This window comes from Bos javanicus, chromosome 27 (assembly GCF_032452875.1).
Source record: "Bos javanicus breed banteng chromosome 27, ARS-OSU_banteng_1.0, whole genome shotgun sequence".
Taxonomy (NCBI): domain Eukaryota; kingdom Metazoa; phylum Chordata; class Mammalia; order Artiodactyla; family Bovidae; genus Bos; species Bos javanicus.
Genome location: NC_083894.1, coordinates 6692501 through 6710328, shown reverse-complemented (window position 1 = coordinate 6710328; position 17828 = coordinate 6692501). Strand labels below are relative to the sequence as shown.

General features: G+C 46.6%; 2 long non-coding RNA genes across 2 annotated transcripts; both read right to left on the bottom strand.

Moving 5' to 3' along the window:
- Positions 1-2903: 2903 nt before the first annotated feature.
- Positions 2904-6904, bottom strand: LOC133239813 (uncharacterized). Its single transcript, XR_009733976.1, has 3 exons — positions 6810-6904; positions 4819-4950; positions 2904-3281 (listed from the first exon to the last, which is right to left on the bottom strand). It is a non-coding gene; the product is annotated as an uncharacterized LOC133239813 (long non-coding RNA).
- Positions 6905-9965: 3061 nt separating this feature from the next.
- LOC133239808 (uncharacterized) lies at positions 9966-13610 on the bottom strand. Its single transcript, XR_009733971.1, has 2 exons — positions 11697-13610; positions 9966-10207 (listed from the first exon to the last, which is right to left on the bottom strand). It is a non-coding gene; the product is annotated as an uncharacterized LOC133239808 (long non-coding RNA).
- Positions 13611-17828: the final 4218 nt, after the last annotated feature.

Sequence of the window (17828 nt, the reverse complement as noted above, 5' to 3'; positions counted from 1 at the left end):
AGAATGAAGAGAGAGCCACAGAACTCGTGGGAGATTCTCGGCATGGCGCTAGGACATCCGTGGGTCCCAGTGATGGGCAGTCCAGAGGTCAGAGCTCCTGGGTCACAGCTGCTGTGATGAAGCCCAGGGTGGCATGGGTGGGCATCAGGATAGCCTCCATGATGTGGCACAGGGCTGGGGGTGCAAGGACCCGTGATGAGCAAGCTCTCTGCTAGAGGCTGAATGCTAGCACCTTCCCTCCAGTCTGTGGGAAAATGGGCAGTTCAAGAAAGTGGAAACAAGGTTGATGTCCCTGAGTGGGCAGAGCGGGGAGTGTGAGCCTGTCGCCAGCCCTGGCATTGACCCCACAGGGCGTTGACCCCTCAACAATTTGAGGCCAATGAGAGCCAGCCCTCTGACCACTCAACCTGGGCTCCAAAGCTGGTGACCTCTACTAATGCCCCAGAGTGGACAGGCTGGACTTAGAGGGTCCTTGGGGGGCCCTTGCTTATCTCCCCCACCTCCTAAGAGGTAAGAAAAGCAATCTTTTTTTTTTTTTTTTAATTTTTGGCTGCGCTGGGTCTTTGCTGCTGAGCCCAAGCTTTCTCTAGTTGCGGTGACTGGGGGCTCCTCTCTAGTTGTGGTCCTCAGGCTTCTCATTGCAGTGGCCTCCCTTGTTGCGGGTCCTGGACTCTAGATCGCAGGCTCAGCCATTTGGCACATGTGGTTAGGTGCCCCGAGGCATGTGGGATCTTCCAGGACCAGGGATCAAACCCGTGTCCCCTGCTCTGGCAGGTGGACTCCCAGCCACTGGACCACCAGAGAAGTCCCAAACCAACCTTAGTCCTGGTTTGGAGCCAGGTGGGCTATTCCTTTTCTCTTTTAGAAACCTCTCTCCCCTCAGCTGGTGCCCTGATCATTCTAGGTCCTTGGCTTCAGGGTCTTAATATTTAGATCTTTAGTCTTAATTTTAAGACTTATCTGAGAGACCCTGAAAGCAGGGGTATATTCTTAGCCTGGGAATGGTGAGTGACCTTCAGAGTATTGCTGACACTCTTCAAGTGCATGGCATACTGTGTGAGTACATTTACACATTTTAGTAAGTATCTGAGGGCTGCGTTACCATCTTATTTTTGGTGGGATCCCTTTCCAGGAAGATAGAAACACAAAGTATGAAGTTTTAATGTGTTTCCGAAAGACATTATCTGAGAACTCCACAATGGCCCATTTCGGAGGGCACAGTGGCAGGCTGTAAATGTCAGTGCAAGAGAGATGTTTAAAGTCCCTGATCCCAGCTTCCAAGTTGCAGCATAAAATTACTGTTTATAACAGACTCTTGAAATCTGGCCTTGTCCTTCAACTTAACAAGCAAGTAAATAGGAGGGACAAAGTGAGGAAAAAGCAGTGCATAAGACAGAATACTTTCCTGGCAGTATATTTTGGGGATTCCTGGTTGGACTGAATTATTTCCTCCCTTGGATAGTAATCTCAATACTTTCTTCCAAAAACAGACATTTTTCTTCTTTCTGCAGGTTGTGGACACAGTTGCTGCTAAGCTGCTAAGTCACGTCAGTTGGTCCGACTCTGTGCAACCCCATAGATGGCAGCCCACCAGGCTCCCATCCCTGGGATTCTCCAGGCAACAATACTGGAGTGGGTTGCCATTTTCTTCTCCAGTGCATGAAAGTGAAAAGTGAAAGTGAAGTCGCTCAGTAGAGTCCAACTCTTCGCGACCCCATGGACTGTAGGCTACCAGGGTCCTCCGTCCATGGGATTTCCAAGGCAAGAGTACTGGAGTGGGTTGCCATTACACAGTAGTAGAATGCTAAACTTGTGTGACTGAAATAAATTGTCTTATTCCCATACCAGGGGTGTGCCCTGGTAGGAGCTTCTGCTGTTTAAGGAGGAACTGAAGGACTCATGTTTGATGGAACTTCATGAATTAAGTAAACTGAGGAATTCACATTTAATGGATCATCCCTGAATTATATTGGAAAGCTGAAGCCTCATTCTATCGTTTTCTTTATTCATCGACTATTCTGTCAACATCTATTGAACACCTACTGTGTGCTAGAAACTGTACTGGTAGCTGAGGCCATGGAACCCAAAGTCTCTTCTCTTACTCAAGTTGGGTGAATGAAGGATGTCTCCCCAGTGAAGGCCATGTGTGAGCTGAGACTATAAAAAGCGAGTACAAATCAGGCAGGGAAAGTCGGAGGACAAGTAGCTTAAGTGTGTTTCAGTGTGAGGAGAACACAATACGCCAGAAAGACAACTGACACTGTGTCAGGGGTTAGTTTGAGAACCAGGCTGAGATAAGATAAAACTCGAGAAAGTATGGCCAACGGGTGAAGGACCTGAGACACTAGAGAATTTGTCCTTCATCCTTTTAACAGAGAAACACTGAGAATTTTACATGGAGGTGTGACGAGGGATGGGAACATGGAGAGACTGGAAACTCAGAGGCCACTGAGATTATCAGCAGTGACCACAGCTGCTTCAGAAAGCAGTTTGCTGTCTCTTGTGAAGTTAAGCACATGTTGACCATATGGAAACCCATATGCCAATGGAAACACAGACGTCCTTCCACAAAGGGACACAAAACCTCAGTGACTTTTCATACTATAACACACACACACACACACACACACACACACTCAAAGATCTTTCCCCCAGTCCATACATTTGTAGACATATATTAACAGGTTGGCTTTCCTGGGGCTCAGTGCTAAAGACTCTGCCTGCCAATGCGAGAGACACAGGAGATGCGGGCTTGATTCCTGGGTCAGAAAGATCTCCTGAAAAAGGAAAGGACAACCCACTCCAGTATTCTTGCCTGGAAAATCGCACGAAATGGGTCCTCAGTCCATGGGGTCACAGAAGAGTCGGACACGATTTAGCAACTAAACCCACCACCAACAAAATGAGGTTGTGGAGAACATCCATTTCAACAGTCACAGGAGCAGAGACTGAGACCTAGGAAAGGCAAGGCCTGTCCAGAGTTAATCAGCTAAGGGGTGGTGTGACCAGACTTCCAACTGAAATCTTCCCATCCAGTTCATGACCTCATGCACTCAGAAAGACCCCAAGGACCCGAGTGAGCAGTGGCTCTTTTTAAACAGGACTCATCGGTGGGGAGTGTCTCCTGCTGCTGTGGATGCTCCGATGCTGAAACTAGACTCTGCAACAGTGTTTCTTCCGACTCCTGCATTCTCCAGGCAGGATAACACACCCATGGGTGTTCTGATACTTGCAGGCACCACCCATTTTCTCACATTCAAGGTTTTTCTTTTTTCCTTTCCCTATAAAGGAAGGAGAGGTGAAAAAGAAACAAATAAATAAGGCATGTGTAACTAAAGCTACCAGAATTCATCTTGTATAGCAAGGAACTCCAAATTACAGTCCACAGGGACAGAACTGGCACTCTCCTCAGTTTGGTGTGACCTAAAAGCTTAGAATGTTTTTCCATATTTTTTTAAATTGTAGAAAAGCTGAGAAGGGGCCATAAATTGTTCTGTAGGAAGGTGATCATGCTCATTCATTTAAACAGGGTCTATGGGGCTTCCCCTGGGCTTCCCTGATGGCTCAGTGGTAAAGAATCCACCTGCCAATGCAGGAGACATAGGAGATGCAGATTCAATCCCTGTGTCAGAAAGATCCCCTGGAAAAGCGAATGGCAACGCACTCCAGTATCCTTGCTTGGAGAATCCCATGGACAGAGGAGCCTGGTGGGCGACAGTCCATGGGGTCGCAAAGAGTGGACCACAACCGAGTGACTAAACAACTGGACCTGCTTGGTTAATGAATTCTGAGCAGAACTGACGTTTCCCTTCAGGGCTGGGGCCCTTAATCGCTAGCACAAGAGTCCTGAGAGCGCTTTGCTCGGACACAGGACCAGCAGCACCCATGGTGGTGGCTGCTCCTCGGGGGTGCGGTGTCTGATCAGAGCACCCGGGCCCTCCCGGGTTGGCATCATTTCAGCGAGAATTAACTTTGGCTCTTTGAAGATGCTAAGATCTGGAGGTGCTGTCACCACAGCACAGCCTGGAGCATGCTGTCACCTGAGAAGGGCTGCAGGGAAAATGCAGGACACCCAGTTTAGCTTGGATTGCAGCTGAGCAACACATAACCTTGCAGGATAAGTATGTCCCGAGTGATGCACAGATCACAAGTAAAGTATTTGTTGTTTAAATATAAACAAATATATAAATTTATATATATATATATAAATATATAAACAAATATATAAATTTGTTGTTTATATAACTCAGCAAGTAAATTTGTTTTTTAGGATTGTTGAATATTTAATAAAAACATGGTCTTTGAAATCAGATCCGCTTGGGCTTGAGTTAAAGTCCTCCCTACACACAACCGGCACAACTTTGAACAAATTACTTTATTTCTAAATCCCAGCTGTAAAACGGTGCTAAAAACACCTATCCTGTAAATACTGCTATGAGGAATACATTTGGGATAAAACATTAAAAATTTCAGTGTCTCAATAAAGAGGAAGTGGTCAATATCATTTACTATTACTATTAGTGTTACTGTTAGTCACATGGAAATGATTTGTAAGCTGTAAAGTCTCCTGTAAATGTTATCTATCACCATTAGAATTTATGGACTTAGTACCAACTAGTTAAGGGCAATCACGGGAGACTATTTTTCACTTTAAGCTTCTCTTTCTTTATTTGACAAATGGAGCATATTGTATATGCATGCTTCTTTCAGATATATTATTCCGTTGTTATGTATTTCAGCATATCACTGAATGAGGAATCAACCTGACTTTCCCTACTCCAGGCTCCAAGTTTGGAGCCAGCTATAGCTGCCAGTTACCTGATACCGTCTGGATAAGGCATATGAGTAAGAGGAAGAGAAGGTACAGGAGCCTCATGATGGAAGAGGAGCTTTCTGGATTCCAAGTTGACCTGGCAGTGTCTGATGGCACACCTGAATCAGGCAGGCGATCTGGGAAAGAGTTTGAAAAACAGAGAGAAAAGACTTGTATTCTGACTGGTGGTGGTACTGTGCTCAGTCTGGTTCGACTCCTTGCAATGCTATGGAATGTAGCCCACTAGGTTCCTCTGTTTATGGAATCTTCCAGGCAAGAGTACTGTAGTGGGTTGCCATTTCCTACTCCAGGGGATCTTGCTGATCTAGGGATCAGATCTGAGTCTCTTGTGTTTCCTTACCACTGCGCCACCTGGGAAGCCCTACTAGAGGTATTCAGTTATGGCCTGGGAGTAATTTGAGGGTGTTTCATCTATGGACACAAGGTCACAGACCCAAGTGTTTGCCTTTTTTGTAAAGGAAGAAGTTTGCAGGAAGTCAGGGTTTCCACATTGATGCTCACTTCTGCTTATGGCTCTGAGGTTTGGGGCTGTTTTTTTTGAGAAAAATAATTAAAAATTGAATTCTGTTAACAAATTATTCATCTGTTTATTCAGCTTTATTGCATATCTCTGCATCTATCTCTTTCTCCTTTCAGAATAAATACTGCCCCCACTCCACACACACACCTTTTCCAATTAAAAAGCAAAAAGAATTTTGAAAACAGAAATGATCTTCTCTCCTTTTGAACTCTCAACATATTTATTGCTACCATTTCCAGAGAGACTGATCCATCCTAAGCAAGCTTACCATGCCATCTCTTGCATAGACCACAACCAGGTGAGGCTTTACAGGCTAGAGTATTTGTTAATACAGGTATTATATCAACATATTCTTAAGTTAAAAGCATAGAAGGGTACTAGCTGTGGGGCTTCCCAGGTGGTCCTAGTGCTAAAGAGCCCACCTGCCAATGTAGGAGATGCAGTTTTGGTCTCTGGGTCAGGAAGATCCCCTGGATGTCAAACAACTCACTCCACCATTCTTGCCTGGGAAATCCCATGGCCAGAGTGGCCTGATGGGCTGTAGTCCATGGGGTTGGAAGGAGTTGGACATGACTAAAGTGACTTAGCACACATGCATACCAGGTAAATAACTGAAAAATTTCTCCATCTCTTCCTTCTCTCCACTCAGTTTTGCTTTACAGTGTTCATATCTCTCTTTTTCTTTATATGTAAATTTCTAAAGCAACAAGTCCTGTTTTATTATCTCACATTCTCAGTACCTAGAACAGTGCCTGGCATAGAGCAGGTAGTCAGTCAAACGTTTGTATGAACAGGTCCTAGTATGGAAAAGTCAACCTGTGGGTGAATGAATAAATAGATGAATGGAGGGAATCAGGGAGGGAAGGAGGGAAGGAGAAAAGGAAGGAAGGCTAGGGCCTGATCCTTAGGGTTTTGAGGATCTGGAGAGAGCCCATTAAGTTGCTTTATCGTTCCCGAGCACAAGCACCCACTCACCCATTCCAAACATAACAGGTCAAAGCAGGTCATAATACGTCATGGTCTCTAGCCTTCACTCACCCACCTCTCTTCCATCTTACGTGAACTATATGTTCTGACGTTTTTCTCTCTGTCCTGAGGCAACTTAGCAATAAAATGTTTTCACTTTTAGTCTTTTGATCTGCATTTGAATCTTTCACTAAGTGGAGATCTATTTTACTTTAGTGACATCAACCTAAAAATAGAGTGTTTGTAGCAAGCTGTTTAAATAAGCCTTACTTAATTCTACAGAATATCTGTGAGGGTTTTACTTCCTTGGCCCCAGCAACAGTACTTTTATAATAATGAAAAGAAAGTATAGGCTAAAGGCAATTGGCCACATTCCTCTCTTGTACTTTTATACTGAAAGTGATCCTTTACACTGACTCCCTAAATGTTACGCATCTATTCCCACCCCTTCTTCAACCACAGATGTCTCTCTCGCTCCTGAAAACCTACCTTGCAGTTGTCTCCTCTGCCCTTCTCAGGTGGACTGCGACCCATCCACTCAGCCAGAGACACCTGAGAGCCCCTGTCCATGGCTACACAATTAGGGGCCAGGTCAACAAAGAGCAGAGGAAGGGGTGAGTGAGGTCACACAGGATGCCTTGTGATCCCCATTGGCAGGAGTCATCCTGGGGGAGGAGGGGGGACCAGACAGACTTGATGGTACCAATACTCCTGAGAATGATGAGAGGAAGTGGGGGCTGCAGACACTCCTTCCAAAGAGTTTTGCTGAAGAACTAAGTGCAAAGAAGACCGAGCTGATGGTACTATCATGTCAAAGAAGAGCTGTTTCGTTGTTTTAGGTTTGTTTTTTTTAAAAAACACTGGCTTTTTGGGGTGTTTTTTATTTGTCTGTTTTATAACTTTTGGCCTCTCCTTTAGCATGTGGAATCTTAATTCCCCAACCAGGGATGGAATCCAGCCACCTACATTGGCAGCATGAAGTCTTTAACCACTGGACTGCCGGGTAAATCCCTGCTTTTAGTTTTTATAGATTCAGTGCTACTGCTGCCAAGTCGCTTCAGTCATGTCCGATTCTATGCGACCCCATAGACGGCAGCCCACCAGGCTCCCTCGTCCCTGGAATTCTCCATGCAAGAACACTGGAGTGGGTTGCCATTTCCTTCTCCAATGCATGAAAGTGAAAAGTGAAAGTGAAGTCGCTCAGTCATGTCTGACTCCCAGCTACCCTATTGACTGTAGCCTACCAGGCTCCTCCGTCCATGGGGTTTTCCAGGCAAGAGTACTGGAGTAGGTTGCCATTGCCTTCTCCATAGACTGAGTAGATGGTGGCAAGAGGTAGAGCTGATTTGGGCCTCACTCACAAGTAAGCAAGAGAAATGAGACCCAAGACCCAGGTGGAAAGGTTGGCCTAACACCAGAGTGGGAACCTGTTTGGTTCATAAGTTACATGGAAAAGCCACCCTCTTCTTGGTGCTGAAATTAGAAGAGCATTCCTCTCACACAAGAGTCCAACACGACACTCAGAAATGTTAGGGCAATAAAGCATCAGCAGATACATTTAGAATAAAACTTAAAAAGTTAAGCAAAAATTAAAAATTGAAATCCCAATAAAAAATATGATAAAAGTTTAATTGAGGTACCACCAAACCACACTCAATATCAGATAAACTTTCCATGATAAAAAAATTAAAAATAAAGGATAAAAGGGATATAAAATATGTGAGGTGTAAGACTGAGTCCAAAATACAACCTTGGAGATAAAAAGGAGTTGGCAGATGCACCATGAGCATTTCTGCGAAAAAAGAAATATAAAGCTGAATAAAATGTTATCATTTTTTTCCTCCATTAAACACACACAGGTTTGTCTCTCTTGAGCTGCTAATTTTAAGCTCAAGGCATGATTTTAAGCTCCTGCTGTATTGATTTCCTGTTGCAGCTGTAGCAAATTGCCACAAGCTACATGGCTTAAAGGAACACATACTTGTTATTGTGGTTCTGAGGGTCCAAAGTCCCAAATGGGTCTCATTGGCTTCAAATCACGGTGTCAGCAGGATGCCATTCCTTCTGGAGGCTTCCTTCCTTCTCACGCTTAGAAGCTGCCTGCGCTCCTTGACTTATGGCCTCTGCACATCAGTGTGAGCCAGAGCTGGTTTAGCCTCTCAGCACGCATCTCTCTGGCACTGGTCTGCAACCCTCCACCAAGTCTAAAGCTCCTTGTAATGAGACGACATTGGGCACAGCCAGATACTCCACGTCATTTCCCTATCTTAAGGCTGAATGATTAGGTATCTTAATTCCACCTGTGCTGCAATTCTCACTTGTCATGTGTCTGCCCTTTGAGGCTACTGAAACAGAAACACCATAGGTCAGGTGGCTCTTGTTTTACGCTTTGTTTTTTAACTGAAGGATGATTGCTTTACAGAATTTTGTGGTTTTCTGTCATAGAAAAACAGAATCATCAATGGGTTCACCCATGTCCCCTCCCTCCCGAAACTTCATCCCACCCTTCTAGCTGGTCGCAGAGCTCCTGTTTGAGTTTCCTGAGTAACACAGCAAATTTCTGCCGGCTATCTATTTTACATGTGGTATTGTAATAGGTGGCTTACTAACAACAGACCCTTACTTCTCAGTTTTGGAGGCTGGGAGTTCCACGATCAAGACAGAGCAGGTGGCTGGTGGATGGCAGTCTTCTCCCTGTGTCCTCAGAGGGTACAAGGGGTGAGCCATCTCTCTGGGGTCTCTTTCATAAAGGCCCTCATTCCACCCAGGAGGGTCCCACCCTCATGACCAAAGCACCTCCCAAAGGCCCTGTCTCCTAACACCATCCCCTTGGTGACCTCAGCTTGCACCAAGGGAAGAGTCAGTACAAATACCAGAGAGCTGCTCACACGTACAGCAAGCACCAGCAAGGCTCTTGGTTTAACTAGCAAACCCTCTGAAGAAACTGCAAGCAGGCTGAGGTCAGAATGCTCGCCCCGCCCGCTGCGGTCTCTGTGTCCTGTGCTGTGTTGTCTTCACTGCATTGTGCTTTCCACAGGACTTGTGGACGTTCCATAGGACTTGTTTGTCCATAGCATCTAGTTGCATCATATCATGTACACACAGAGAGACATGCTTCATCCATGTCAACTCTGTCATTCAATTGATGACAATTTGTGAAGCAATGTCTCGTCTCAATGCCCAGCACTTACAGGAATAGGACAATCCATGCCTATAGAGATCTTACAGCCCAAAAGGGAATCAGAAGTGTATCCAGGTGCGCACAAGGCAGGAGTAAGAAGCACAAACCAAATGGAAGTGAGGGCTGCAGCGGGGCAGAGGAGGGGGGTTTCCTCCTGGAGCGGGGGCGGGGGCTTTCCTATGGGACTGGTGTGCTGGTGATTCTGGACCCCTGGGGTGCATGTTTGAGGGGAGATGCGGGGCAGGACAGGGTGCCCGGGGCTGGGAAGCAGGAAGGACAGTAGACAGAGGGGCTGGGGAAGGCTAGACCCCCGAGGAACAGAGGGTCACACCCCTGGGAGCACAGAGCACCCCACCAGGATTCCCCGATGGTTCGCGTGGGGAGATCAGAGAGCATCCTCAGGGCTTTCAGAATTCACCTGGGATCAGACACCACACAACAACCTCAGTGACCAGTGGGCAAGATTCTTTAACTTTGAACAAAATTTATTCTGGTTTAAATTTTAAACTCTCTGTCCAAGGGCACAGTTTCTGACTCCGCATCAGTCCTGGCCACGTCTTCGCCTTCTTTTACTTCCTCCTGCAGCATTTTACTTGGGCTCCGAGACAGGTGCCAATCTGTCTCATGCTTCCAGGGCACCTGATCGGCACACAGATGCCTTTATTCCTACGGCAGCTTTGAGAATTTCTTACTCCTTGAGTAAATCCTAAAAAGATAAGGAAGAGGGAAAAACGTGTCAGCAGGAAAGTGGCATCTCAAGAAGGCCAGCTGTGTCCCCTCTGAGCGAGGCCCTGGGGCTTTCTGTGCTGAGATGTGGACACAGCCTCGTGACAAAAAGATGTGAGTCCAGGACCCCATGGACCAGCTTCCAGACAGACGCTGACCCTGCCCAGGCTCTGGTGGACCCTCCCGTTTCCAGAACCAGAGGCTGAGGGACTGGGGCATGAGGACCCCGGTTGTGTGCGGGGTCAGCTCCACCACGAGGGCAAAGACCGGGAAGCTCTGCTACATCCACCTTCCTGCCAGGAGTCAGAAGTGGCCCACAGGGGTCTATTTTCACAGTTGTTTTCCAACTCATGGAGTCAGTCAAGTAATGGAGCTGAGATAGGAGGAAAAGATGCAGCTGAAAGTGTAAGAACTGTTTAAATAGAACTTACTCTCAAAGTAACTTACAGCTGACAGTGACAATGGTTCAGAAAAAAAGTTTTGTATCATTGTCTCTGCTGACTCAGAACGGTCTCAGCGCTGGTGGGAGTCAACCCCTCTCGTCCTCCCTTTTTGGTTTCCTCCCGACCAGGGGCCTTCCCGTCTTCCTCACAGGCCTTTTTCTCTTTTGGCCAAAAGGCACATCTGGTCCCTCTCTAGTTCCCCGTCCAGGGATTGAACCCGGGGCCCGGGCACTGAGAGGCCACATTCCTTACACCCCTGTCCTCTCTCCCTGCCACTGGGCTAAGAGTTGGGTTACAGGCATAAACAACACTGATCAGAGAAGGCCTTTTCAACTTGATTTTGACATCTAATCAGTTGTCTCAGGTCTCAGTCTCTGCAGCCTCTCCCTCTCTCCCACCCTCCCTCCTTCCTTCCTACATATTTTCATCCTATTTCCGGAAATATCAAGGGTAAGATGAAAATCAGACAGCCGATCCAGCACACTGCTTTGGACGTGCTGCCTCCCAGCTGTGGAGCGAGGGTCGCATCGTCAGCGACGTGTCTTGGAAGACCTTCCCCCTGAGGAGACTCAGCACTGAGCGTCCCAAGGGCAACTCCCCAAGCCCAGGCTCGGCCTGACTCTCCTCTGGACTTCTCTGGTCCCCCAGAGCCGCCACCCTTCAAATAGAAAGATTTATAAAGCGACATTCTGTGCTTCTGTCATGGGACAAAATCAAATTTCTTGCTTTTATGAAAAAGAAAAGAAGGAGAGTCACTTAACAGAGGCATCTTCTGTTTCCTCCTCATGAAACCAATGAGGAGATGGGCTCAGAAGCTTTGACTCGCTAGAGTGGCTTAGAAACAACCAGGAATTTTGCAGGGCGGTTCTCAGACCCCTCTCGCTACTAAGGACTCAGCGCTGGCTTCTCAGAAGCATCAAATACGGTGGTTTAGTCTGACCACGTGTGGATGGGGTTAGCAGGACAAAAGGAGGTAGAAATTGGAGAGAGAGCCCACAGCTCCCCCTGGGGCTCCTACGAGCTCACCTGACCCAGCAGACAGGACCAGGAAGAGGAGCGCAAGGAGCAGGTGATGGAGCCTCATGCTGGCGTCCCGAGCTCTGCAGCTGATGCTGGAGAAGAGGCTGCGTTTGCTGCTTTATAAAGGTCCCAGGTTTCGGGAGGAATTCCGCGCTGGCTGTGGATTTAGTTATTAGGAACTGGTTAACTGAGCCTCTTCCCTTTGTGTCATGGGAGTGGCCTTCATAGCACAAAGCAGGGTCAGTCACTCATATGCTAATGAGGCTGTGGAAATCCCCAGAAAAAGCTTTCCTGCTGCCCTTTTGACCAGAAGCTTCTACCTGGCAGTCAGTTCAGCTAATGGGCAGGGGTGTGGCAAGGGGCACAGACTTGCCTGTTTCCCCTGGCAGGGGCACAGACTTCTTGCTGAACCTTCGCTTAGGGCTTTGAATCTGCCCAGTGTTTTCCTGTGCAGAAGGAAATGGCACCCCACTCCAGTACTCTTGTCTGGAAAATTCCATGGATGGAGGAGCCTGGTGGGCTACAGTTCATGGGGTTGCATAGAGTCAGACACGGCTGAGCGACTTCACTTTCTTTATATCTATAGTTCCTTTTGCAGAAGGAAATGGTAACCCACTCCAGTGTTCTTGCCTGGAGAGTCCCATGGACTGAGGAGCCTGGTGGGCTGCAGTCTACGGGGTTGCAGAGAGTTGGACATGACTAAGCATACACATACACTGTTTCCATGAAAGGCTGTTTCAGGCCCAAATAGGGACTAACTTGTTCAGAGGCAGTTTTACTCCCTGGGCAAGACTTGCTGACTCCCAGCATCTGCAGTGACAGCCACGCTCTTTCTGGCTCCGGGGGCGCTGAGGGAAGAGACCCAGTGATCGCGACCTGCTCCCCACGCCAGCTAGCCTGTTATGGGATGGCAGCAACAGTCGCTGCCAAAATCTTGGTTTCTTTGCCCACTGGATCTGAACAAAAATTGTAGAGACAGAGTTTTGGACAAATGGAAAGATGGCTTTAACCCTTAAGCCAGCAGAAGGGAGAACACAATAGGTTCCTGCCTCAAGGAGCCTGTCTCCCCTCCATCGGGAATCCAGGGGACCATACAGTCAGGGCTCACAGTCAGCGCTTGGAGATACAGGACAAAAGGTGTAGGGGTCCTGAATTCTCTCTTTTGCACTCTTTGGAAACAGTCACCAGGCCAGTGTCAGGTAGCTAGGTATCGGGGTCTGGCAATTGGTCCTGGTGGTTGGGTCCATTGTCCTTTGGGGATTTCCTGGTGACTTTCTTCCTGTAATACAAAGGGGGAAAGCAATCCACTAGGGGTGGCTTCCAAAGAGAGTGCACCATAAAGTTAAGCATCAACATGAGGTAACATAGAGCAAAGGAAGGGAAAAACAAACTACAAGGGGAGGTTTATGATGCAATAAAGTAAAGTATCAGGATGTGGCTAGAATAAGTTAAAGGATAATAGATGTAGAATGTGGCTCCTGCAGAAATGGAGGGCCATAGGTGTCAGGTGTAGTTCCCATAATAGGTTAGTCTTCTACATAGAAGAAACTTGGTTATCAATACAGACTGTATGTTAGGAACAGTTAAAGTGGAGAAAGACACAAAAGGGAAAAAAGAAAGAGGGGAAAAAAAACTTTTATTAATTCTCTGCAACACAATCACACACCAGTCTCATGAAATCTCAGTGGGACACGTGATGGGCAGAGGGGTGCTCTGTTTCCATTCATCAGAGACAGGGCGGGAGGATGACGCTGCCACTGAACGCATGTCCCCAGCCTAGTATCACGAAGCAGGCCCAACAGTGGGGACCCCTTCACTGGGTTTGGGGGGCCTCCATCACTAAGTAACATCCCTCACTTAGTAACCTCTGTCCATCTCAGTGTTGGAGAGACACTGATCTGGCTTTTCAGAAGCGCTAAATCTCAGGATGGAACTCGCCATGAAGCTCTGAGTAGAACTCCAAGCCCTTTAGAAATGTGGGTACCCGGGAGGACCCCATCCTGAAGGAGCCCACGGAGCTTCAGTCCTGTTCAGGTCCCCCGCTGTGGCTCAGAGTCTCGCATCTGAGACTCGGCAAAGCCATGGAGGCTGCCTCAAGCAGACAGAGTCCCTGGCTGGCACCCAGGGATAGGATTTTTCTGATGGAAAATAAGTGGTCTTGATCATGATTCCTTCTGCTTTAGCTCTAAATGATATTTGAGAGAGGTAGACATCATCGACCTATATATATAATTATCTATACATTTATATATACATATATATATATATATATATTTGTTTACTTATAGACCTTGCAGGCAAAATCTATACTACAGGGTCAATTTACATACATGCTATAATACTACACTAAGAGAGAAGTGCGACTAAATCATTGTTTACTGTGTCTCTTCATTGAAAAATGCTGCTTTTCAGGGAACTCTGCTTAATGTTATGTGACAGCTTGGACAGGAAGGGAGTTTGGGGGAGAATGGATACATGTATATGCATGGCTGAGTCTCTTTGCTGTCCACCTGAAACTATCACAACATTATTAATCAGCTATACTCCAATTCAAAGTTTTTTTAAAAAGTAATTTTTAAAAATGCTATTTTACAGGACTTCCTTGATGGTCCAGTGGGTAAGACTCTATACTCCCAAGCACAGCAGGTCAGCGAACTAGATCCCACATGCCACAACTACGATCTGCTGCAGCCTAAATAAACAAACAAAACAAAAATTGGTGTGTTTTAGTGATCTATGATTTGCAGCACAGCAGATTTTTTTTTTCTTTTAAGGAAGCTGATGATGCAGTTTTATGTGCAAGACCAGGCATGACTTTTCATAGAAGGGCGTTTCCAAAAGGCTGGTCAGGGTGCCATGGTGAGTTTCAAGGGAGTTTCTTGCCATGGTTCCTCACCAGTGGGACACGGCCCTTGTCAGGAATTGCACAATTGCAGTGGCTTATTTTCCTTGGCAAGGTCTAAAGTGAGTGTTTTGCAGCTATGTTAATCCTGGAGATAGTGCCCAGGGGCATTCTGTCCATCAGGGATGGGTCCTGTTGCCTCAGCAATGAGGTCACACACCCAAGACACCATGGGGTGGCTCACCAGAAACCAGAGATGAGTTCATATAGGATAGAGGGAAGGGTTAATTTTAGGTCAAGTCTACACGAATTATTAGTTTTCCCAGGTTCAAAGCCAAACAAGGCCATGTGGATCGTGGTTGCTTCATGCCTGGGCTGAGAGGTAACTCATGGTTTCATTCTTCAAAGGGAAGATAAATGCTGTGTCCCCAAACATTTAACCTGTGAGTAGGAAATTGAGGCAGGCTCTTTGTGGGAAAGCACCTCAGTTCCTCAGGCAAGAAGGGGGGTCCCAGTCCTACAGATAAGGTTTTGAAGAGCAAAGCCCTTCACATCTACGACTCCACAAACAGGTGTTCTCATCACGGAGCCCTGGGTGTTAATGGGCAGAGGCCATTGTCCCCAGTTCCCTTCTCCTATGGACGGGCAGGCACCATGGATTCTGATAGTCACGTGGGGACCTGCCCTCAAAAGGGGACCAGGGCTGGGTCTAATGCTGTGCTCCCCCACTGACAGTTTTACTAGTTTCTTCTTTGAACTTGTCCCACAATTATATTTTGCAATGAGCCTTGCTCAGTAGCTGGCCACTTTTATTCAAATTATCTCTTTGAATTCCCCTAAACAAACCCACCAGGTAGGTATGACCCAAGGTTTATACAAGATGATCCCGAGGACTAGAAAGCCATATCTGAGGCCACAGGCAAAACTGACTTAAAAAGTCGATTAAAATTGGCTGCAAATCCAACAAAAAGATGTGTCCAAGGCCGCAGTCTACTAAGTGGCAGTGATGTAACTTGGAGCAAAATCAACCTCTCTTCCAATGTTCCTGCCTGCCTCCTGCAGTCTCCACAGTGTCCTGAGAGCTTTACCAGGACATTCTCCTATAACTGGAAAGCCTGAATAGTGCTGTCAAATGCCAGCTATCTGGTGCTAATGAGACCGGAATTGGGCGGGGCACAACCTTTAAAAGAATGACAGGGACGTCCCTGGTGGTCCAGTGGTTAGGAATCTGCCTTGCAGTGCAAGGGATGTGGATTCAGTCCCTGGCCTGGGAACTAGGATTCCACACCAAAGAAAGAAAGTGAAGTCGCTCAGTTGTGTCTGACTCTTTGCGACCCCATGGACCTTGGCCCCCAGCTTCCTCCATCCATGGAATTTTCCAGGCAAGAATACTGCAATGGGTTGCCTTCTCCACATGCCGTGAGGCAACTAAGTCAGTGTGCTGAGATAAATATCCTGCATACCACAACTAAGACCTGAAGTAAATATATTTTTTTAAATCCCTTTGTAACACAGCAGTTAGGTGACATACCCAGAGGCGCTGTGACAATTTCAAGGCTGACCATAAAGGTCAAAAAGTGGGTGCTGACTCAGTTCCTGTAAATCCCCACCCTTTCTGCAAAATAGCTGGATTACTCCTCCCACTCATTAGCCTATGAAATGACCCACCCCTATAAACACTGACAGCCCCATACCCTGGTGCTGCGCTTGCCTTCCAAGATGGCCCACACTCTCCGTGTAGCGTGTTTCCTCCCTGGACTGACCTTCCTTCACTTCACTGTGACTCGCTCTTGAATCTCTGCCTGTGCGAAGCCAAGTACCCACATTCAGCGGCCATCCCAGGGACTCGGACGTGACCTGGGATGCGACCATCCTCTCTCACCCCACTCTCTTTCCCGCAACACTGCTGCCATCTCCTCCAGCCTCAGAGATCACTGGAGCGTTAAAAGAGCACCGTCTTTTCAGTTTGTTCATTGTTTCCTTTGCTGTGCAGAAGCTTTTCAGTTTGATGGATCCTACAATTTGGCTTTGTTTTTGTGGCTTGTGCTTTTGGCGACAAGCTCAAACCCATCCTTGTGGAGACCCATGCCAAAGAACTTTTCTCCTATGCTTTCTTTCAGGAGTTTTGTGGTTTCAGGCCTTATGTGTAAACCTTTAATCTATCTCGGGGTGAGTTTTCTATATGGTATAAGAGATCTTAGTTGCTCAATCAGGAATCGAATCTGTGCCCCCTGCATTGAAAGCTTGGAATTTTAACCGCTGGATTGCCAGGGAAAGTCCAATTATAATTGTTAATTTGTCTATTTCTCCTCTTTTTCCTATAAATTTTCTTTAAGAATTTTAAAATTCCTTTGCTAAGTACATTCTGATTCAGTATTCATATGCATTCTTGACGAATTAAACATATTATCATTAGGATAAATACCCCTCTCTATATCTGGTCCTTGTTCTAAAAGTTATTTGATTGTGCTGTGCTTAGTCACTCAGTCGTGTCTGACCCTTGTGACTGCATAGACTGTAACCTGCCAGGCTCCTCTGTCCATGGGGATTCTCCAGGCAAGAACCCTGGAGTGAGTTGCCATGCCCTCCTTCAGGGCATCTTCCCAAACCAGGAATAGAACCCAGGTTTCCCACATTGCAGGCAGATTTTTTACCATCTGAGCCACCAGGAAGCCTGTCAATTAACCAATACAGCCTACCATGTTTTCTTTAAATTAATGTTTCCGTAGCATATCTGTCAGGTCAACAGTAAAGAATCTGCCTGAGATGCAGGAGATGCAGAGACATGGTTTTGATCCCTGGGTCGGGGAGATTCCCCAGAGGAGGGCATGGCAACACACTGCAGTAGTCTTGACTGGATGATTCCATGGGGGTCTCAAGAGTGTTGGACACGACTGAGGGTCTAAACAATGACAACAGCATATCTGTTTCCATCCTTTCATTTTAAATCCACTTGCCTTTATATTTGATGTCTAAAGTGGGTTTTTTATAGTTAGTTTATATCTGATTCTTGCTTTTTTTTTTTTTTTTTTTTACTGAAATGACCATCTCTCTTCTTAAGATAGGGTCTAGAATCTTAGCATCATGCTTTGTCCCATCAAGCTGAACCAAAATTTCATCTAGTATCATAGACTTCATTTTTCAGAGCAGTTTTAAAATTGAATGAAAAGCACAGAGATTTTAGGCAGGCTACACAGGCAGGCTACAGTCCATGGGCTCACAAAAGGTCAGCACCTCCACAGTCCACAGAGTAGCAGAGTCGGACACAACTGCAGCAACTTAGCACACAGGCACAC